General features: G+C 36.1%; 1 protein-coding gene across 2 annotated transcripts in view; it reads right to left on the bottom strand.

Annotated features, from left to right (window-relative positions):
- The window catches only part of NKAIN2 (sodium/potassium transporting ATPase interacting 2), a 1,024,603-nt gene that overhangs the window by 361,837 nt on the left and 637,579 nt on the right, over nt 1-25,187 (bottom strand). The gene's annotated exons all lie outside the window — the stretch shown is intronic.

Here is a 25,187-nt window from a genome sequence, read left to right as displayed (position 1 = left end):
ATTGCAGGTTCGATCCCGAGTCAGGGTACACAAGAATCAATGAATGCATAAATAAATGGACCAATAAATTGATTTTCCCCCTCTCTCTTTCCCTTCTTCTAACCCTAAAACCAACCAATAAAAATTTTTAAATAAATAATGTACTCTATACTTTAAATTTGCTAAGAGATTAAATCTTAAATGTTCTCAACACACACATGATAATAATAACTATATAAGGTGACAGATATATAAATTAATGTGGTGGTATAATCATTTTATAATATATACATATATCAAAACATTACACTGTACACAGTAAATATATATAATTTTTACTTGTCAATTGTATCTCAATAAAGTTGAGGAAAAAGACATAAACAAACAAAATGAAATCCATCCCTTCTCCTGAAACACCGTCTTTCTTAGACACCACTGTTAGGACATTCACCATTATATTAATCTATGTCCATTTAGTGATCATAGGTTTGGTCATGTTTGAATAAAGAAATCTGCTCACTCTTTCAGAGTAGACTTTCACATGTTTGAAGAAAGTTATCTAAAGCTGCTCTCCTTTTTTTTTTTTTTTTTTTTTTGTATTTTTCTGAAGCTGGAAACGGGGAGAGATAGTCAGACAGAGAGACAGAGAGGAAGGAGGGGGGCGGGGAATGGAGAAACAAATGGGCGCTTCTCCTATGTGCCCTGGCCGGGAATCGAACCCGGGTCCCCCGCACGCCAGGCCGACGCTCTACCACTGAGCCAACCGGCCAGGGCTAAAGCTGCTCTTATTGATAGTGTCTCCAAGTTGCACATATTCACTTGCTTCAATCATCTTTTCTGAGGCATGTTTTCTAAGCCACAGTTGCTCTCTCTCACTTTTTTCTTTGAACAACCCTAGTTTGTGAATATCTATCTGAAAATGGGAAACCAAGAAATTCAAGCAACGTATTAGATAGGGTCTGACCACTCTGGAATTAGAAAGTATAATCTTTATTCATCAACAACCCATTTTATATAGCTAAATTAAATAGTTTTCCTTTGGAGATATAATTATCTACCTTCATGAGCTTTAAAAGCAAACAGCAAATTCATTACATCATAATGTTTCATTTTAAACATCTGTTGTGTTTAAACAAAACAAAACAAAACAAAAAACACACCCATACTTGCAAGAAACAAAAAGATCAATGGACCTAAAATAAAATGGAAAAATAATATGAATCCACTAAGACCATACAGATAATGCAGTTGGTTTTTCTTTCAATGAATATAGATAAGTCATTTCACGTGGAGGGACCTAGAATAATCATGATAAAATTACTCTACAGAAAGTGTGTCTGAGCTAAACGGTTCCATTATTTTAACTGATTCCATTTCTGGTTTCACTGATGTATGTTTGAGCCATTTTTTTGTATTCCTGCATAGGTGAATTAAATATTTTTTATGCCTCATTACTGATTTTTACATTATCTTCCTAGGTAGCAAATGTATTAACCGTGGCCAATTTGAATCATATATGTTTAAAATATTAAACTACATAGAGGTAAGCAACTGGTAGAATTCAAACAAACAAAAAAATCATTCCTTGAGTGAAAATGTTATTTTGATCAAACTTAAGTTAAAATAATGCATTGTAAAACATTTCTCAATCATCTGACAATCTCTGGTTCAAATCTGAGAAGTAAAGTGATATTTCCACTATATTTAAATGTTTGACCATCAAGATATGCAGAGTCTATTAAATAAAAGTCTCTATTCCTTTGCTTTTCATTGTGAAGAATTTATTTTTGTTATGAAAAAAGTCCTCATCCTTAAGAAATAGAGTTAAAGTTATAAATGTAGACTTATATTATTAATAAGAATATCTTGTTATATGGCAATGCTGATGTGGATTATTAATATTTAGTCAATTAACTAATAATTACTATACTTTATAATTATACAAAACTTGGATATCAAAAACTTACTATATTTCTTATACATACATAAGAAGGGGGTTTTCAGATTAAAAAAGTAAAATTTTAAAAATTTCAAAGGCATTACTTCTAAAATTTATAAAACACAGTTATTCATACATATACACACATTTGAAAGTTTTCCATGTGATAGAAAAAAATTAGGTAAAATTTATTTTTTTAATATTTGTAGTCTCCAATTAGCTGGTTCAGTGGATCATAAAAACTTAATATTATATTTTGAGAATGTGATAAACAGGATAAACATGAAAGTAAGAAAACAATCACAGACTACCCCAAAGTGGAGAGGAACCGGGACACGCTGCTGTGCAAAGGAGCTATATAAAGTCCTGATTCTTGGCTTTTGAAGATGGCAGTGGAGTAGGTGGACGCCCAGACGCCCAGCTCTCAACCCCAAACTGGAATACAAATCAATTTAGGAAAAATCAGCATGAAAAACCAACACTGAACTGCAAGAACAGCTCTCAAAAACCAAGGAGCAAAGAGGAAGACACAATAAACCTGGTAAGGAGTGCCTGAATCTCCTCTGCTTACAGGAATGGCAGGGGAGGGGGGTGAGGCTGAGAGCCCAGAGAGGATTTCACAGAGGAAAAAGAGCAGAAACTACTGCTCACAGCCACTTACCTGGCGACCAGGGAGCAAGGTGGGTTGAAAAGACCAGCTTATCTCCCAAGTGGAAGGACAAGGAGAGGGACAGACTGTGAGGGGCTAAGGTATGCAAGAAACAAAATAAAAAAGCTGACTCATTCATGCTGGAGGCGGCCATAGCTGGGGGAGGGACTGAACCTTTCACAAAACAGAGCTGAAGTGCTTCCGGATCAGAGATCTCTGGACATCTATCCAGCTCCAATCAGCGCAACAAGACACAGCTGAAAACAAGAAGTGGGGAGGAGGGACAGTAACTCAGGTCTCCATGGAGATCTGAGATACACCTCCCCCTACTGAAGCTGAGAAAAAACCCTGCCCCCAGTGAGATTAGTTGGTGGAAGAGATCTTCAGCATCTCAGGTTACACCCACAGCATTCCTGGTTACAGTTTCAAGGAAGCCCCCTGCTGAGATCAGTTAACAAGACTATCACCTGTTAAGAAAACAAACAAATCAAGACTTCAAAGCTGCCCAAATCCGAAAGTGGATTACAAATAATAGCTGATACCAAGCCAAGAAGACCTAGAAATAACACAACTGAAAACAGGAGGCAGAAAACACCAAGCCTAGACTCAAGCAACTCTACAAATAAAACACCATTATGAGAAGACAAAGGAGTGCAACCCAAATGAAACCACAAGAGACACCCTTGAGAGATGAGCTAAGTGATATGGAAATAATCAAACTTCCAGATGCGGAGTTCAAAATAATGATTGTAAGGATGCTTAGGGATCTTAGAACAACAATGGAGGGGCAGTTTGAAAACCTAAATAAAGAAATAGCAAGTATAAAAAAGGATATTGAAATATTAAAAAAGAATCAGTCAGAGATGACAAATACAATATCAGAAATGAAGACCACAATGGAAGGAATTAAAAACAGGATGGATACAGCAGAGGATCGAATCAGCGAGTTGGAGGACAACTGGAATGAAGGCATGAAAGCAGAGAAGAAAAGAGAAAAGAGACTCAAAAAGTCAGAGGAAACACTTAGAGAGCTCTGTGACAACATGAAGAGAAATAACATCCGCATCATAGGGGTTCCTGAAGAAGAAGAAAAAGAACAAGGGATAGAGACTTTGTTCAATTATATCATAACTGAAAACTTCCCTAAATTAATGCAAGAGAAACTCTTACAAGTCCAAGAAGCACAGAGAACTCCATTAAAGAGAAACCCAAAGAAACCTACACCAAGACACATCATAATTAAAATACCAAAGCTAAGCGATAAAGAGAAAATATTAAAAGCTGCAAGAAAAAAAAAAGTTATCACCTACAAAGGAGCCCCCATAAGGATGACATCCGACTTCTCAACAGAAACACTTGAGGCCAGAAGGGAATGGCAAGAAATATTCAAAGTAATGCAGAACAAGAACCTACAACCAAGACTACTTTATCCAGCAAGGCTATCGTTTAAAATCGAAGGAGAAATAAAAAGCTTCCCAGACAAAAAACAACTCAAGGAATTCATTACAACCAAACCAATGCTGCAAGAAATGTTAAGGGGCCTGTTGTAAACAGATCAAAGTTGGAAAAGAATATAGCAAAAAAAGGAATACACCTTTAAAGAAGAAAATGGCAATAAACAACTACATATCAATAATAACCTTAAATGTAAATGGATTAAATGATCCAATCAAAAGACATAGGGTAGCTGCGTGGATAAGAAAACAGGACCCATACATATGTTGTCTACAAGAGACACACCTTAGAACAAAAGACACACATAGATTGAAGGTAAAAGGATGGAAAAAAACATTTCATGCAAATGGAAATGAAAAAAAAGCTGGGGTAGCAATACTTATATCAGACAAATTGGACTTTAAAACAAAGGATATAGTAAGAGATAAAGAAGGCCACTACATAATGATAAAGGGAGTAATCCAACAGGAAGATATAACTATTATAAATATCTATGCACCTAACATAGGAGCACCCAAATATATAAAACAGACTTTGATGGATTTAAAGGGCGAGATCAACAGCAATACTATAATAGTAGGGGATTTCAATACCCCACTAACATCACTAGATAGATCCTCAAGAAAGAAAATTAACAAAGGAACAGCAGACTTATTGGAAACACTAGATCAACTCAATTTAATAGATATCTTCAGATCCTTTCACCCTAAAGCAGCAGAATATACATTCTTTTCAAGCGCTCATGGTACATTCTCTAGGATAGACCACATGTTAGGGCACAAAAGTGCTCTCAACAAATTTAAGAAGAGTGAAATCATATCAAGCACTCTCTCCGATCACAACGGCATGAAACTAGAAATGAATCACAGCAGAAAAGCTCAAAAATTCTCAAACACATGGAAACTAAATAGCAGGGTGCTAAATAATGAATGGATTAAGAATGAGATCAAAGAAGAAATAAAAAAATTCCTAGAAACGAATGACAATGAGCATACAACAACTCAAAATTTATGGGACACAGCGAAAGCAGTGCTGAGAGGGAAGTTCATAGCACTACAGGCACACTTTCAGAAGCTAGAAAAAGCTCAAATAAACAACTTAACCCTGCATCTAAAAGAATTAGAAAAAGAACAGCAAGTAAAGCCCAAATGTAGTAGAAGGAAGGATATAATAAAGATCAGAGCAGAAATAAGTGACATAGAGGCTAAAGAAACAATACAGAGGATCAATGAAACTAGGAGCTGGTTCTTTGAAAAGGTAAACAAGATTGATGAACCTTTAAGTAGACTCACCAAGAAAAAGAGAGAGAGGACTCAAATAAATAAAATTAGAAATGAGAGAGGAGAAATAACAACTGACACAACAGAAATACAAAATATTGTAAGAAAATACTATGAAGAACTGTATGCCAAAAAACTAGACAACCTAGATGAAATGGACAAATTCCTTGAAACATACAATCTTCCAAAAATCAATCTGGAAGAAGCAGAAAACCTAAACAGACCGATTACACCAAATGAGATAGAAACAGTTATCAAAAAACTCCCAACAAAGAAAAGTCCGGGGCCCGATGGCTTCACAACGGAATTCTACCAAATATTCAAAGAAGAACTAACTCCTATCCTTCTCAAACTATTTCAAAAAATTCAAGAGGAAGGAAGACTTCCAAGCTCCTTTTATGAGGCGAGCATAATTCTGATTCCAAAACCAGGCAAAGACAACACAAAGAAAGAAAATTATAGGCCAATATCTCTGATGAATATAGATGCTAAAAATCCTCAACAAAATATTAGCAAACCGGATCCAACAATATATGGAAAAAATCATACACCATGATCAAGTGGGATTTATTCTGGGGAGGCAAGGCTGGTACAATATTCGTAAATCAATCAATGTGATTCATCACATAAACAAAAAGAAGGAGAAAAACCATATGATAATTTCAATAGATGCAGAAAAAGCATTTGATAAAATCCAGCACCCATTCATGATCAAAACTCTCAGCAAAGTGAGAATACAGGGAACATACCTCAACATGATAAAAGCCATCTATGAGAAACCCACAGCCAACATCATACTCAATGGGAAAAAATTAAAAGCAATACCCTTAAGATCAGGAACAAGGCAGGGGTGCCCCCTTTCACCACTCTTATTTAACATAGTCCTGGAAGTCCTAGCCACAGCAATCAGACAAGAAGAAGAAATAAAAGGCATTCAAGTTGGAAAAGAAGAAGTAAAACTATCATTATTTGCAGATGATATGATATTGTATATAGAAAACCCTAAAGTCTCAGTCAAAAAACTACTGGACCTGATAAATAAATTCAGCAAAGTGGCAGGATATAAAATCAATACTCAGAAATCAGAAGCATTTTTATACACCAACAATGAACAGTCAGAAAGAGAAATTAAGGAAACAATCCCCTTCACAATTACAACCAAAAAAATAAAGTACCTAGGAGTAAACTTAACCAAGGAGACTAAAGACTTGTACTCGGAAAATTACAAAGCATTAATAAAAGAAATTAAGGAAGATACAAACAAGTGGAAACATATACCGTGCTCATGGTTAGGAAGAATAAACATCATTAAAATGTCTATATTACCCAAAGCAATCTATAAATTCAATGCAATACCAATTAAAATACCAATGACATACTTCAAAGATATAGAACACATATTCCAAAAATTTATATGGAACCAAAAGAGGACACGAATAGCCTCAGCAATCTTAAAAAAGAAGAATAAAGTGGGAGGTATCACACTTCCTGATATCAAGTTATACTACAAGGCCGTTGTACTCAAAACAGCCTGGTACTGGCATAAGAACAGGCATATAGATCAATGAAACAGAACAGAGAACCCAGAAATAAACCCACAGTTCTATGGACAACTGATATTTGACAAAGGAGGTAAGGAAATACAATGGAGTAAAGACAGCCTCTTTAACAAATGGTGTTGGGAAAATTGGACAGCTACCTGCAAAAAAATGAAATTAGATCACCAGCTTACACCACTCACAAAAATAAACTCAAAATGGATAAAAGACTTAAATGTAGGCCGTGAAACCATAAGCATCTTAGAAGAAAACATAGGCAGTAAGCTCTCCGACATCTCTCAGAGCAATATATTTGCTGATTTATCTCCACGGGGAAGTGAAATAAAAGACAGGATAAACAAATGGGACTATATCAAACTAAAAAGCTTTTGCACAGCTAAAGACAACAAGAACAGAATAAAAAGACAAACTACACAATGGGAGAATATATTTGACAATACGTCTGATATGGGGTTAATAACCAAAATTTATAAAGAACTTGTAAAACTCAACACCAGGAAGACAAACAACCCAATCCAAAAATGGGCAAAAGAGATGAATAGACACTTCTCCAAAGAGGACATACAGATGGCCAATAGGCATATGAAAAAATGCTCAACATCACTAATCATTAGAGAAATGCAAATTAAAACCACAATGAGATATCACCTCACACCAGTCAGAATGGCGCTTATCAACAAAACAACACAGAATAAGTGCTGGCGAGGATGTGGAGAAAAGGGAACCCTCCTGCACTGCTGGTGGGAATGCAGACTGGTGCAGCCACTGTGGAAAACAGTATGGAGATTCCTCAAAAAACTGAAAATCAAACTGCCTTTTGACCCAGCTATCCCACTTTTAGGAATATACCCCAAGGACACCATAGAACGGCTCGAAAAGGAGAAATGCACCCGCATGTTTGTGGCAGCATTGTTCACAATAGCGAAGATCTGGAAACAGCCCAAGTGTCCGTCAGAGGACGAGTGGATTAAAAAGCTTTGGTACATATATACTATGGAATACTACTCAGCCATAAGAAATGATGACATCGGATCATTTACAATAACATGGATGGACCTTGACAACATTATACGAAGTGAAATAAGTAAATCAGAAAAAAAGAAAAACTAAGATGAATCCATACATAGAAGGGACATAAAAATGAGACTCAGAGACATGAACAAGAATGTGATGGCAACAGGGGTGGGAGGTTGGGGGAGGGGGGAGGGGGTGAAGAAGGAGAGAGGGGTTAGGGGAGGGGAGGGGCACAAAGAAAACCAGATAGAAGGTGACAGAAGACAATTTAACTTTGGGGGAGGGGTATACAGCACAATCAAATGTCAAAATAATCTAGAGATATTTTCTCTCAACATATGTACCCTGATTTATCAATGTCACTGCATTAAATTTAATAAAAAAAAAAGAAAAAAAAAAGAAAACAATCACAGCTAACTATACAGTTGATATAGGGAAATGTCTTTGTTTCTTCCTATTTGAAGATGTAACTTTTTGCTATACTTATAATAAAAAAAGATAGCATTGCAAGCTAAAGATTCATTCTGGAGGTTATTATTTGATGATTTTGTACCTATGTAAAGTCAAACTTATTCAATTTAACTTACTTCAGTCTTTGTCTATACTGAATCACAAAACAAAGTAAATAAAACATCTAACCGAAAAATAACACCATATAACACTGGGGAACAAAATTTTTGTTGCATCCACAAAAACATTTGTTCATACCAAATTCGAGTGTGCTGATCTCAAATCTGACATTAATTTTTCTCTGTAAGCTACAGTTTGTTTGCAATTCAAGATTTTAGGCTTTCATCTTATTGTAAAATTTTCAACATTTAGTTTAACATAATGAAGTGCAATGTCTTCTTGGGCATCATCTTTGTGAAAATATAATAATTTATATAATGCAGTAAATACACTAATACACTAAAAGATATGATTGCATCAGAATTTGTCTACAATTTTGAAATAGAACATATTAAAACACTTATTTTAATCATAAAATTTGTGCAAAACATTTAAATTCTATTCAGGCAAAATGTGCGTTTGTAGCTCTTGCATTTGTGTACTCGTTGAAAACAATCTCGTTTGATGCTCCAGCAGTAGTCTGCTCATCACTAACAGCTCCAAGATTTTCAGGAAACTTATCAAGGTGACTGTTTAGGAAGTAAATCTTAACGCTCATGTTACATCCAATGTCATGGAAAGCCAACAGCATCCTTTGAACCAGAAGTTTATAGTTTTCTGCTTTTTTGTTGCCAAAGAAGTTCTTTGTAACTGTCAAAAAAGACTGCCATGTTGCTTTCTCCTCCTTATTCATCTTCCTAGCAAATTCTTCGTCACATATAAGAGTTCAAATTTGAGGTCCATCGAATACACCTGCTTTTATCTTCTCAAAAAACAAGGCAGGAAAAGCAGAAATAGTATGTTGAAAGCATTCACTTTCTCTATTCAAAGCCTGAACAAACTGCTTCATTAAGTCAAGTTTAATGTGAAGTGGGGGGAAAATGATCCAGTCTCGATTAACTACAGGTTCATTCACAATATTTTTGCATCCCAACTTCCAGAGCTTCATGTTTTGGCCACTCCTTCTGTGTCCAGTGTTTCTCTCGAGCTCAGCTATCCCACAAACACAGAAAGCAAGGATACTTTGTGCAACCTCTCTGTTGTCCTAGCAGGAAATTTACCATTTTAAGATCCACACAAATGATCCAGTTATGCTCCTCATACTTCAGAAAGTCAAGCATAATTTTTATGTCATTCTTACTAAGTCATTCAATTCGAGTTGGCTAAACTGTTGAGGGGTTAATGACTGCTTGGCATCAGAAGAAGATCCTTCAGATTCTACAGCCATTTCCTCATGCATCTTATCAAAATACACTTGGTCACCATGTTCACTTTCTTTGTCCTTAGGAGAAATAAAACCATTGAAAACTGGAACCAGGAGTGTCTCAGAGTGTGGGATAGATCGTATTGCTGAAGGAATAATAGGATATGCAATCATATGCCATTTTTTCTTGCTGATGCCCTTTGTATGGATCAGACAGAAATAACAGTCACTGCTGTGGTCCTTAGGTTCACACCAAACCATAGGAATACCAAAAGGCATTCCTTTGTGTTTTCCTTTTTTCCAGTCACGAAGCATTTCCTCACAATTATGACACACACAATGAGGAGCCCAATTTTTATCTTGATCGCCAAGGGGAACTTGAAAATAGGCAATATATACATGTGTCACAAATGATGAAATATTGTGCCTTTGACGTTGAAGTGTGTAACAGCCACATATATAACAGAAGGTGTCAGGACTTTTCTTACATTTACGCCTACTCGAAGAAGCCATGATTCATTCTTAAAAGAAAATAAGAGGGTGTTTTTATCAGATAATAATTTTTTACATTTAAAAACAACTACAATTATGTAAAAGTGATGTTTGTAAAACATTAATTGCCTATGGTTATGTTCAATCCAAGAGTCGTTGCCCTTTAACTTCAATTTAAAAACCAATGCATGCCATTAACTGTAACAAAAAGAAATAAAAATTGCAGAGAAACTAGAGCATGCACCAAAAAATGGATTTCAGATTTGGAATCAGTGATGCAGAAATATATAGAAACAGTTCTAAAACCTCATGCAAAAGAAAATGAAAAAAAAATTGTTCTCCAGTGTAATCAATTGGCACTTATGGACAATTTACAGCCCAGATCTAAATAGCATCTCTTGATTTGATCTACAGCTCCACATATTTGATCATAGACGTATTCTAAACTATCATGACTATAGCAACAGCTATTTCGGTTACATTATATTGAATAGTCTCAATAAAACTTCATAATGATTCAACAGCTTTGAAATTTAATGTGTGAGTGTGCATGTAAATTTTTTTTCTTTAAAAAAAATGTTTATTTTATTGATTTTAGAGAGAGAGAAAGGAAGAGGAAGGGAAGAAGGGAGAGAGAGGGAAGATAAAAACATTGATCCGTTCCCATAGGTGCCTCGAGCAGGGATCAAACCAGCAACTTCTATACTTCAGAACAACACTCTAACCAACGGGGCTATCTGGCCAGGGCAAAAATTTTCTTGAGAGTGAGACATACATTGCTCACAAGGTCTAAGCATGAACTTGTCCTTCCTATCCCCATAATACTTCATCTTCCTTAGCACTAATTTTCTTGCATCCTTTTCCTGGCTTGAAAGATGATCTATTGACTTTTTGATATCTAGATTTGTCATTTATCTTTATTTTTGGTCACGTGTAAAAATGCTGCATATCCTCTTTTTCTCTCTAGTTATTCAGAGTTTGGCTAGTTACATCTGAAATATACCTAGGCTCTGGCTGGTGCACAATGCTCAGCCCTAAAGATGCCTACTGGTTCCTGCTTAGATAATGGTTTTATGCCTCAAATAATTCATTCACAAAATACAGCCATTATAAAAACAGGAAAATACATGAAGTCGGATTAAATTACATTTTCTGTAAAACAATATTGGAAAGTAAATCTTTGGTAGATAGCTACTTTATAAAACTACAAATTACCACTATAAACACTCAAATACTTCTCATATTAAAACTAGGTCTCTTATTTGAGCTTTTTATGGAGCCTAACCTAAATGTAATAACATTCTTTAAAAGAGATTGTTAAATATTTATGTGGTTACCTTTGAATAGATATTATAGAGCACATTCGGTAAGATAGCCTTATGTATATATTTTCAATTATTTAAGATGTTATTTAACTAATAATTCCTTCTCTCTCAAAAGTGGTTTAGTGTGTGTGTGTGTGTGTGTGTGTGTGTGTGTGGTATAAAGCCTGACCAGGCATGATTTAAGGAATAAACCATCAATTAATCTTTACATTTAAAGAGGCCAGATGTCTTTTCATAAAAGTCAATAGAGCAGATAGGAACAAGGAGAGATGTTTTAAATTCTGATCATGAATTCTGTACAATAGGGACAGTTGACAGGCATCTGCTTTATAAAAAATTTAACCTCAGGTTAGAATCTATGCCAAGCAGCTATAATTCTGCTCTCAGAGTTTATTGTTTCCTTAAGTCAGGTCAGTAAGCAGAGACTAAATTGTTAATCGTGGATTACAAATGTCCTAATATAGGAAGTGTGTAGCTTCCTGTGCATTGAGTTTAGTATTTCCTAACCTTATGCTGTAAAAGTATAACTAAAGCCCCAAATAGGCTTATATGGAGGTTGAATTTATTAATTAGCCAGGCAAGGGTGGTCAGTGTCTCTCTGTTGGTTAGCCAGTATCCCTGAATATAGATTGTAGTGACTAGATATAGGGCAAATTCCTTCTAATTAAAGGAAAGGCATTTTTTTTATTAGTTATCAAAGGGAATTGACAAGTGTCCCTTGGTGCAAGTCACTAAAGGAGTACAAATTCATTAGAGTGCACAAAGAGTCCTTCAAAAGGAAAAGAAGAGCTCTAACATTATGTGTGAATTCACTCAACAATAAAAATTTATTAAAATGAAATTAGCCTTGTGAGTAGAAAGGTCTGACGATAAAGTTGTTCGAAGATCAACGGGGCTTAGCGTCGTGCCTTATGTTCACATGCAAAATTTCAGCAGAGATTTCCTTTACCAATACTTACCATACAATTAAAGGAGGTTAGACCTTTGAGTAACTTTAGAATTCATTTATCCCAATGCCTCACTTTATAAAGAAAATGAAACCCAAGGTAGCAAATGATATGCAAAGAGCCAGTCAGTTGATAAACAGCTAAGCCTTAACTAAGACAAGTATTCTAACATAAATATACACAGTACTGCAGTGTGAACTGAAAATAGATCCCTGAACTACAGACACTGGACATCTTGTTGCACTGCATCACCTCTCACGTCATATGAGTGAATTTAACACGACGGGCAACCGAATGGCTTTTAGAGGTGGTGACACTTCACAGAGCAACGTGGAAACAGAGGAACATAGTGCTGATGCATGAGACGAGGGAGTGGATGAGGCCTAGAGACAATGAGTTTCATTTATACCTCCACAAACTCATTGGAATTTAAAAACTTTCTGTCCTAGAGGAGCTCCCAAATTTACTGTGCCTTGCAGAAATGGGAAACAGTTTAGCAGAAGCCAGGTTGCAATGACTACAGGATAGTCGACGGCTTAAAAAGACTTGAAGGCAATTAAAATTCTATGACTTGTCGTATCATCTCTGTGCTACTAAAGCGCCATTCAATCACTGTATTTTCCATCTACCGCATAATGAAAACACCTGCAACTGCACAGTTCTGACTTCACTCACAGAGTACTTCTTTGTTGTGATTGAAATTTTATTTCTCCTCAATTTCATAATAGCCAACCTCCTGCAACCATTACAAGTACAACTGGCTTAAGGCATTTTCATCCTTCTGTCATGAAAACATCAACAAAAATTCAAATATGTTTTAACCTTTAAAAGTTTGTCTTTATTTGGTTAGCATTCAACTAATAGTTCTTGAGCGACTATATCTACCAGGCACTAGGGTTTCAGTACCCCTGAAGGAACACTAGAGATATATAGTACAATAAAATATTCCAATGGAAGCAGTTACAGCAGAGTTCTGTGAAAAAGCTGATGAGGACTTACCCAAAGGTAAATACTTCAAACATAAGTGACCATGTGGTCAAGGGGGAAGGCCATAGTAGAACGAGGAAATTTTCATGGAAATAACAAGTGTTTTTGTGTGGAAAAGCAACTGAATGTGATGTGGAAAGTAGCAGGAGTTAAGAGTAGTCCAGGATATCTGTCTTAGCACTGCTGACATTTCATACCTGGTAATATTGTTGTTGGAACTGTGCTGTGCATTTTTGCAGGTGTTTAGCAGAGTCCCTGATATGCCCCCACTAGATGCCAGTAGCCCACACTAACACCGTAGTCATGAGAATAAAGATGTCTCCTGGTGGGCAGAAGAAACCGTAGCTGAAAACTACTGGCCAGTTGGTACAAGCTAAATTACCAAGGTCGCATATGCCTTGCAAAATAATTTGTTATCCCATATATAGTAAGTGAGATGCCAAGATGTCAGAGATCCCATTGTCTTTAAAGTACATATATGTACCCACTGACATTTCATAAAATAGTACATAAACTGTATATTTTGAATACATGCAGTTTTTTTTGTTGTTATAGTTGTTGGGTTTGTTGTTTATTTGTTTTGTTTTGTTTTTGTTTTTTTTTTATTGAGAGAGGTAGAAACAAAGAGAGAGACAAAGAGGGAGAGACAGGCTGGAAGGGAGAGAGATGAAAAGCATCAATTCTTCATTGCAGCACCTTAGTTGTTCATTGATTGCTTTCTCATTTGTGCCTTGACCAGTGGCTGCAGCAAACCAAGTGACTCATTGCTTAAGCCTGAGTTCTTAGACTCAAGCTAGCACAACCCTGGGCTTCAAGCCAGTGACCTTTGGGCTCAAGCTAGCGACCATGGGGTCATGTCTATGATCCCACACTCAAGCCAGTGACCCCATGCTCCAGCTGGTGAGCCTGTGCTCAGGCCAGTGACCTTGGGGTTTCAAACCTGGATCCTCCATGTCCCAGTCCAATGCTCTATGCACTGTGCCACAACCTGGTCAGGCTGAATACATGCAGTTTTAAAGAGAGGCTTAAGCTTTGCCCTTTTCAAAGGGGATCCAAATTTCTCAAATAATATGAACCACTAGAAATAGTTTTAAGTATTGAATATTTCTCATGCAAGCAACACTCTTATAGAGGGAACATGGAGAAACAAAAACCTGTAGAAGAAAAGCATTTTGTTTGCTTATAAGACAATAAGAATAAAATAAAAAACAAGATGTGCTTCCTGCCACAACTCAGTGTGGCAGGCGTCCGTAACAGAGCAAGACATCCAGCAACACCAATACCATGCAGTTACTCTGCATTTAGAAAACAAATGTATTGTGCCAGGTTTTATTTTCTATGTCATTTTAAATACATATAAATTCAATAAAAATGACACTTCTTTGTTTTGATTTTGATAAAAAAATCTTACCAAACAAAAAAATATACTAATATGGATTGCAAGAATTGGCCACTGGCAATCATGTGTTTTTTGTGAATTCAATGAAGAGGGCACAAACTCTTTCATGGTATGCCAAATCTGGGTAGTAACTACTGGTTTTGTTTTTTTAAGTCCCATCCCTTGGCAATGATATTTGGTTTTCAGTCAATGCTTCCTTCAGCATTTATTATATTGTTGCTATGGTAAAAGATTAGAGGTGTTAATCACAAACAGACTGTTAATGCATGAGATTACAAAACCCAACCAAGTAGTGGTATGAGAACTGGGGGAATTTTTGTTGCATGTTTAGGACTGAAAACATGATGGAGTCATTGATTCTCTGAGAGAGCTTCTCTTGCAGAGATCAAATTTAGAATGACCTGAGAAACAAATAAGAAAATAATGAATATTTTTAGATAATACTCTAGGATCTCATCCCTTAAGACATACTGGGATGTTTATATTAACATTTTTATTTCCTGAGGTAATAAAATAATAAAAAGGCATTTTTGAAATTAATGTTTACAGCAAAAATAACATATGTGCAAGATAAAGGCTCAAATATTATGGAAAGCAGAAAATAAAAAGTGAATGGTATCCTTCTCTCCAACTTCTAATTCTTTTCCTCTAAAGAACAGTGGTCCCTTGTCTATTGCAGGGGTTAGGTTTCAGAACCCCTACCCCATAGGCGAAAATCCACGCGGTAGCGACCTTATATTTATTTATTATTTATATATATTTATATATATATGTGTATATATATATATATATATATATATATATATATATATATTTAAGGCTTTATAAACCCTCCCCACACTCTTATAAACCTTTCCCACACTCTTTTAAACACTTCCTATGCTTATTTTACCGCAAAAATAATTAAAATAATAAATATATAAAAATACCCATATACTGCAAAATCCCGTGAGGTAGCAAAAAATCTACAGTACATAATTAGATATATATTCAATTTAAAAATCCACGATACAGTGAGACTGTGAAAAGTGAACTGCAATATGGTGAGGGACAATTGTATTTACAATATTTTTTTTGTATAAACTTCCAGAAAGCTTTATTTGATACGAAGGCACAATTCTACATCTAGCTGCTCTAGATTTTGCTTTTATACTTAAAGCATATGTGGAAGAGTTTTGCATACTATATAATTCACATATATACTGTATTTTTTTATAATGACCTTATAGTCTGCAAAATGGAACAAAATATAGCAAAATTTGTGTATATTCTATTGCATGCATGTACTATTTTTTTTTAACAATTCCCTTTTATGGAGAATTGCAGATTTTCAGTTTCTTTGTGTACATATAATTCTACACTATAAAATTTGCACATACATCCTTAGGAAGTTCTATAAAATATTTATACAATTCATTCTTAACATAAAATTTCTTCAAATTCAATTTCCTCATTTTCATAGAAAATGATAAATATTGCCATTTGTGACAATGTGAATGGTTCTTGAGAGTATTATGCTAAGTGAAATAAGTCAGACAAAAAAGAACAAGAACTGTGATATCTCTCATATGTGGGACGTAAAACAAAAAGTGACAAATAAACCAAACAAACACAGAGACACAGACATCAGAATAGTGGTTGCTAGAAGGGAATGGGGGTGGAAGGAGGATGAAGAGGGCAAAGAGGCTCAAAAATATTGTGATGGAAGGAGACTCGACTTCCAACAGTGAGCACACAATGGAATATACAGATGATGTGTTATAAAATTGTACACTTGAACATAAATATTATGTTATTAACTAATATTACCCCAATAAATTCAATTTTAAAAAAATATCTCTTTAAATTAGACATTTCTCTCAATGAGAAATTATTTGAAATTCTATTGAGATAGAAAAATATTAGGAAACAAATTATATTTACTATGTTCTATAACATTATATAATGTAAGTATAGCACATACAATTGGCCCTCTGTATTCATGGGTTCCACATCAACTGATTTAACCAAACACAGATCAAAAATAATAGAAAAAAACAAAGTTATGTTGTTGCTGACCTGTACTAAGCAGTCAAGCTTATGATGGTTTCATTTGTACTGGCATGTACAGACATTTTCCTTGTCATTACAGTATTCCCTAAACAATACAGTATAACAATCATTTACATAGGATTTACATGGCATTAGTATAAGTAATCTAGAGATGATTTAAAGTACACAGGAGAATGTGCACAGGTTATATGTAACAGTACCTCATTTTATATAAGAGATTTACAAAACCTTGTAATTTGGTATCTGTGGGAGGACCTGGAACCAGTTATCCATGGATACTGAGAGACAATTACATAGAATAGCAATTTTCAACTGGTGGGCCACAAGAATCTTTAAAACATACAATACCTGATTATTTAGTCAGGGGCACTGACCTCTTTTCTCTTAGATTGTCAGATTAAAAAAATGACAACATCCAACACAGAAATAGCCATCCAGTGTAAATGAATCAAAATTATATCTATTTTTTTTTAGATTGGCAAAATATATGTTTTGCTGTGCTGCAGAATTTAGTAATTAGTTTATGTGCACCACGAGACAAAAAAGGTTGAAAATTACTGGTATAGAATGAAGGCCTCCTTCAAGAATATAATATTTAATATAAGAAAATTTTGATAGTTTGGGTTAAAACAGATTGTAATACTGAACAAAACTGAATATATTGACGTAATGAATATTTTATAGCATATATAACATGTTTAGTCTTATTTTTCCTTAAATGTTCTTATTTGGGTATCTCATGCCTAAAGGCTTGGAAGCCTTAGTCATTATAGTACAAGCATCCCAGTTAGGCACATAAAGTGGTTTTGAGCTATTCAAGCTAGTGAAACAAGAATTCAGCAAATATACATGGAATATTTGAAATATGAACACAATTCATTCAGTCAAAAATACAGCAAATAATTCAGTCATCTTATACAATGTACCAGTTACTAATAAATGTTTTTCATTTTAAGGATCCTACAAATCTATTTTTATAAAGCAATATTTGAGATCTTTAATCAAAATTCTAATGTATCCCCTAATTCATTAATGCATTATATATTTTTCTATATAAAGTAACTATATTAAAGTTATTAAATACTGACTGCAAATATAATTATTCTCCCTATATTTCATAGAAATTACAACTTAGGAAAATAAATATTACTTAAGCAAGCATGCAGATAATTATAAAATCAAAACTCTGAAAAGGAGAGTTACAGGTCATACAGAATTTATGATGTGATGTTTATTTATTTAGGAAGGTTTCTCTAACCTGAGATTTGAATTATAAAAAGGAATTAAGGAAGCAAAGAAAAAAATAGACAGCATCCTGGAGAAAAAACAGCATCTGCAAAGACCTGGTGAGGGGCAGGTTCACAGCCATGGTCACTTTCCCAGTTCCTGAATTAGAACTGGAATGTGTATATTTTGTATTTGGAAAATTCTCAGTGGGCCCTTTGTTGTGTGGGGTGAGAACTACTGTAGCGATGAAGGCCCACATGGAAGCCTCAAGAAGAGATCATCCCTGTAGGGAACTGCAGATATTAGAGCTATCCTTATGATATATTATCTCCATATGATTCACAAGGTCAGATCTGACCAAAGCCAGGGGGCTGCTGAGGATTACAGCAGATTATTCAAAATTGAAACAAGTGATACCTCCATGTGCAGCCACCATACAAGACATCGTGTTTTTGCTAGAGCAGATTGGCCCTGCCTCTGGGATGTCACATGCATCCTTTTCTGTCCCAGTCAGAAGTGAGAATCAGAAAGTGTGTGTTTATGGCCTTGTCCCAAACAATGAATTCTTCTTCCTTTTGGCAAAATACAGTCTGATGGGAACTAAACTTTCCAGGTGTTCAACAGAATATCACACTTGTCCATTATAGAAATGAAACCATATCAATAACATCAGGAGCAAAAGTAGTACACATACTGCAGGCTTCAGAAGGTAGATAGGGTATGATAGGAAAATAATCCCTACAAAGGTTGAGGAGGTACATGAGTGAAGTTTGAAGAAGTCCAATATTCTGTGGCTTAATGGGACATTCTTTTAAAGTAAGGGCAAATTATTACATTTTGTAACTGTCACTACCAAGAAGACCGAAAAATATTTTCTTGGCCTCCATATCTTCCAAAGGTCTCATATTCCATACTTGAAAATACTACTCAAAACCATTTATCCTGAGATATACAAGGTTGCCTGCTCTGAGTGGGTCCTAGAACAGATCCAGGCATTGTTGTAAATGGCCCTTCCTCTAGAACCATAGGACCCAGAAGACCTATGATATCAGAGATACTATGGTGAAGAAGCCCAGGTGCAGTGTGTGACAAACTCCATAAAAAGAATCATAACACAGATCATTAGTGACCTAGGAACATGCCATCTACAAGGTTATGCCAAAACAGATTCTCTGGCAGGCTATTTGGACCTGGTAGATATTGAGTGCCTGAACATAGGACATAAAGTGACTATGCTGTCAGAAGTGACTATCGTGATCTTAGTTCTATTGGAACTAATAAGTCATTAATTCAAGTGGGCCTAGTAACAATCCATTGTAAGATGGATGTGGTATTTTAAAAATCGAACATAACTGACAGAGGTTAAAAGTAAGATGCATGATGAGTAGGTGTCCCAGACGCCATTTACCAGAATTGCACCAGTTGCAGGAGTACCTCTCAGTTTAGATGGAATTGGAATGCTGGATCATGAGTGGATCAGTTCAGTTTATAAGTGCAAAGCAAAAATGATACTGATTATATTAGAGGCTCACTTAGGGTTGACTGGAACACACAAAAGGGGAATTCTCCCATTGTTAAACCTTTTGCAATATACATTGTCTGGAAATACAAATGGTTTGAGGTGAGAACATACACTGACTTATAAGCAGTAGCAAATGTCTTGGCTGGTAGATTGGGGATCTGAAAGGAGAAAAGTTGGATGATGAAGGATGAGGAGGTAAAGGATACAGGCAGGTGGATGGATATATGGGAATAGGCACTATGTGTAAAGATCTCTGTCTCAATATCAATACCACCAGACAGCATCTGCCAAGTAGACAGAATGACTCAACATTGGTATCTTAAGTGCTGGGTTTAAATACATATATAGAGTGGTCTTTGAGACAGGAGTAGAAGCTAGACATGGCCCCAAGATCATAGGCACTATTCATAAAGCTTATTTAGCTACTGCCACTGCCCAATACTTAAGCTACTAGAAAATAAAAATTAGCCCCCAAATTAGGGGAGAGAATAAGGAGATAAGGCAGTAAACGTGATGGAGAGATGCAGCAGGTCACGGAGAAGCTTACAGCTATGTAGGCTGTTACTTCAGGGACATGGAAGCCATTGCAGGGTGTTCAGTAGGACAGAGACACGATCTGGTTCATACTTTAAAAGGACCATTCTGGCTGCTGAATTGAGAACAGAAGCAGGCATAGTTAGAGATTAGGCAGGATGATGGGGGCCCGGACCAGGTGACAGCAGAGGACGTAGGAGACAGGTGGGATACTGGCTCTACCCTGCAGGGAGGCCAGAGTAGACTGGGGCAGAACGAGGCACCAGAGAAATTGCACTCGACTGAAACCCCATTCTGCAGATGAAAGGTTTATTCAGTTATGTACCTACGGTTCTCAAAAGCATTTATATGTTTATATGAAGAAACACAAACCCAAAACCCTTTTCATTCCCACCTATTGACTACTATGAATTAGACTGGTACTAAATTTAATGAACAAAAAATATACTTTATTGAATGATATTGTAATGGCAGAAAAATACGTATTTGTAAACTTGAAAGACTTTCTTTAATTATAAAGTTTCTTCTTTCTGGTCTTTCTTCTTTGAGCTTTAGAAGAGACAGCTGAGCAACGCAGCTAGACTAATTTTATGGGAGGGAACAGCTGACAATTTCCTACTGTACAGTGAGCTTTAAAGAGAAAACCACAATCCCCCAAAGCATCACTCAGGCTAAAAGCCCATGAAACCAAATCAAGATTCAATCTCCCCCAGAAATGTAATCTTAATCAACCAGTCTGGAATTTTCTAGTCAACCACTAGTAAAATAATCTGTCACACAGATCCTCACCATAAAGAAGAGGCAATCTGCATGATAAAAACCCAAAAGAATCCTTTCTTTTCCTTTGTTAATAGCTCCCTTGTCCCACTCTTCTTCCTTTAAGGACCTTCCATTTTGTATAACCCTTTGTGATGCTCTTCTAGTTGGTAGATCAGATGCAAGTTGATTCCTGAATAGCTATGTAGATCTCCAAATTTACTTCGTTGAATTTTGTTTTTAACGATAACAGAAGGTTAATTAAAATACTGACCTTATACAGCTCTAATGAGGATTAAAATATTTAATATATACTGCTCACAAAAATTAGGGAATATTTTTAAATGAATACGAAGCGATAATATATTCTCTAATTTTTGTGAGCAGCATATATAAATATAAAGCACTTTGAATCATGTTTGGCAACTCGTTTAACATTTGCTACAATGGTTATTAAGAATTTCATTTTTTCCAGCTGGTTAGCTCAGTCAAGAGTATCATCCTGAAATGCCAAGATCGCAGGTTCAATCCCCGATGAGGGCACATATGAAAAGCAACCAACAAACACACAACTAAGTGGAACAATAAATGAATGTTTCCCCCTACACCCCTCCTCCTTCCTCCTACTGTTTCTCTAATCAATGAATAATTAATAGTAAAACAAAAAAAGAATTTTTATCAACAGAATATTCCTTTCTCTTTTCAAAAAATCCCATATAAAGTATATTTGATTCCTTGAAGCCAGAAAGAGAACTTGAGGGCTCCTGCTCTAGACCAGCTTACTGGCTTATGGAAACCTCTAGCTTTCTTTTCATTTCTCAGTCATGCTAACCAGTTCCTAGACTAGAATTCCTGCACTAGTCATTTCCTCCCTGGAGAATGCTCTTCCTTGAGACCTTGGGGTGCTCTAGTCATTCTCATTTCAGCTTAAAAGTCATTGCCTCAGAGAAATGTTCTTGACTCCCAAACTAAAATTAACAATCAGTCACTCTTTTATTCTATCTTCCTTGGATTTACTTCTCTCAAAAAAATTGTGACTTTCTGAAACTTTTCTTATAACCTGTTTATATTTCTATTTTTCCTAATTAGCTTGTAAGCTACAGAGCTTAAAACTCTATTTAAGAAGCAAGAACGGTGCTTGAATAACATTGCCTGAATGAATGTACAGAGAAGTTAAAACTGCAACTTTTATCTCTTATATTCTGTGGGACACTTGAATCTATAAATTAAAATCATAAATAAAATTTTTAAAATCTCTTTAATTTGGCATTTCCTGTCTACCCTTTGCAGACTTGACTCTGTACTGTCTCACAGACTTGCACCCCATGGAAACACCTGATACCCACAGCCTTAAACCTATACTGCTAAGAGATTTAGAACTCTATGCACAAAAAATGGGGGTCCTATGAAAAGTAACCTCATAGGATGATCTGATCATAAAATCCTAACAGGGCAGGCCATGGTGGGTCATCATGCTCCAGACATATAACTTTTTAGCAAAAGGTTTCTGTTTTTCCTTAGCAGCCCTGTCCATTGTTTCTGTGTACCTGCAGTAACACATCTTTAAAATAAGCCATGATCACTCTGAAGAGAACGCATAACACATACTCTTGTTAACTCTCCTGTAGTCTAGTCCTTGCCTTGCTTTCACCCACATCCATGTAATCTTACTTGTATTCCCTCCTTCATTTCAAATACATAAATGAACTGGAATAATGGTTATTCTCTAGAGCATTTGAGATCTTGTTTTCCTGACATATGTCATCAGTTTAGCTCTACTAAACTCTTAAAAAAATTCTCTGCAGATCTGAATGTTTCTTACACTGACAACTCACAGTCTATAAATAACTGGTGGTCAGCCATCATCATATTCATATAGAATGGTGATTTCCAACATTTTTCGTCTCATAGCACACATAAACTAATAACTCTGCGGTTAAAATTCTGCGGTGCTCAAAAAATGTATTTTTTGCCAATCTGGCCAAAAAAAAAAAAGAGGTATAATTTTGTTTTCTTTCACAACAGATGGTTATTGTTGTATTGGCTGTTGTCATTTATTTTTTATTTGACAATCTAAGGGAAAAGAAGTCAGTGTCCCTGACTAAATAATGTTTTGCATGTTTTAAAAATTCTTGTGGCACACCAATTGAAAATCGCTGATATAGAGGAACATATTTTGTTCAATATTTCACTTGACTTAATGTTAAGATAATTTCTTACGAGAAGTTCAAGTTTCATGACTCAGTGAAGCAATCTGCTCCTGTAGTGCCAGCTGAAAGGCAAGTACAATACCCAGCAGCTCAAAACTCCCCCTCGTTCGTGCCCCCAATTCACCATATGTTCCCCAAACACTTATTGTTTTGAACTCACATACTGAAGATTACATCGGAAAATGATGAAATAGATGGGCTTATTTGAAATCATTCTGAGTTGATTTTGAATAAAAAATAAACACTAAAACTTCCTTCTAGAGATTTTAGAAATATATTTCCCTAGCTCCAGAGAAAGGTGAAATGTGCTTTCTTTTAAAACTAACCCAACCAATATGAAATGTATTGAGTTAAGGCCCTGTCTTACTGAGAACTAATGTCTCAAGGAAAAGAGGTCTATAGTATATCGTTTAGAATTTACAAAGTTATGTATTTCTACTTCAAAGAAAATCAACAGGAACTGTTTTTACACCTAATCTAAACCCAAGCTCCTCCCCCACCTCTCCACCTTTTATTTGCCTGGAGAACACAGCACAAGCCATAGATCTACGTCTGTTTTCTCTGAGCACGTAGGGGGTTTGAGGCTTTCCACTGTCTGCCACTGTGTCAGATGGATAGTGATAGATGTAATGTATGTAGTATCTCAATAGATGAGGGATTTTTTTTTCAGTTCATCCTGTGAGGACAGGGGACAATGAATTAATGTGCTGCATGCACCGACTGCCAAGAGGAACATGCCACCAGCTGGAGCAGCACAAACAAACAATCCCAAATGCCTTTGTGGTTTAGAAGTGGTCATTTTTCAAAGAGAAGCACATGCATGAGGCTTGAGTGGAGAGGCTCCCAGCAAACGGAAGCAAAGTAATGCTGTGTTTCACGAGCATTTCTGGGAAGACACTACCATCAAATATTCATGGTAGCCTCCTGTCTGTAGGAGCCCGGTTGATAGAATAATAGTGCCGATTCACCTGGCACCGAACCTCAGCCCCTCGCCATGCTCCAGCCGGTAGCGCTGGCTGTCAGTGATGGGGCTGATGGGAAATGAGAGCCGTATTGAGCTGCTCATGAACTGTAACTCATTTGTTCTCACGACTCACACTGACAGCCCTTGCATTTCTCCCTTCCAGCAAAACTGAGCATAAATCACTTTATCAGTTTTCCACATGACAGTTTATCAGAATTCTGGAATTCTATATGAAGTCATAAAGGCTGGTGATAGAAAATGAGACAAGTTCTATCCTGTAACTGAAGAGCGCTGCCCCTCCAAAGCCATTAATTCGACCATAAAAATACAACTGGGACTCAACTAAATACAGATTCTCACACCACATCAGCTTTCTTTTCTTCAGCTTTCTGCACAACAAAGAGAGGGGGAGTGGAGTTATAGAACATAATTATTCCTTTGTTCTAATAAGCAAGAGAGAGTGGTCCAGTCCACTTTACTTATTCTACTACCTAATTTCAGTGCTGGTATCTTCTGAGTGAGAATGGTCAGTGTCAGGAGTTCATATAGGGTTCCTGGTTTGCTCTAAAGAAAACCTGTTAAGCTAACTTAGAATGACCTGCCAATGTGCGTTCCCTTTCTTCCAAAATATTTTACATCACTCTGCTGCAAACTAGAGACATAAAAACAACTGAGATGTCCTGACAATTGAAGGTTCCCAATTTCATAAGTGTGCAGGGAGGTGCCAGTAAGAAAGATGGTTCCTACAGTAGCTGCACGCACAGGACATTGGCACCTTTGAGACACACAGGGTGGGGTGGGCCATTGTTGGGGTGAGGTAGGGAGGGGTCAGGAAGAACCTCTCACAGGGAATGACTGCGAAGTTCAACCTATTCATAATTCTGCATTTCCACCAAGAGAACCAGTGACTCTAGCAGTGGTGGCCATAGATTCTGGAAGTTTAGTTTGGTTATTTCACCTTCATTTCATTCAAAACATCTTTCTTTACTTAATAATTTTATATAGAGCCCTCCAAACATGCTCAGGAAACCTAAGATTGAACATGCATATATAAATATTTATAGATCAAGGTTCTAAAATATCA

The sequence above is a fragment of the Saccopteryx bilineata genome, chromosome 12, assembly GCF_036850765.1.
Source record: "Saccopteryx bilineata isolate mSacBil1 chromosome 12, mSacBil1_pri_phased_curated, whole genome shotgun sequence".
In the NCBI taxonomy this organism is placed as follows: Eukaryota; Metazoa; Chordata; class Mammalia; order Chiroptera; family Emballonuridae; genus Saccopteryx; species Saccopteryx bilineata.
This window is presented reverse-complemented; position numbering and strand designations above follow the sequence as displayed.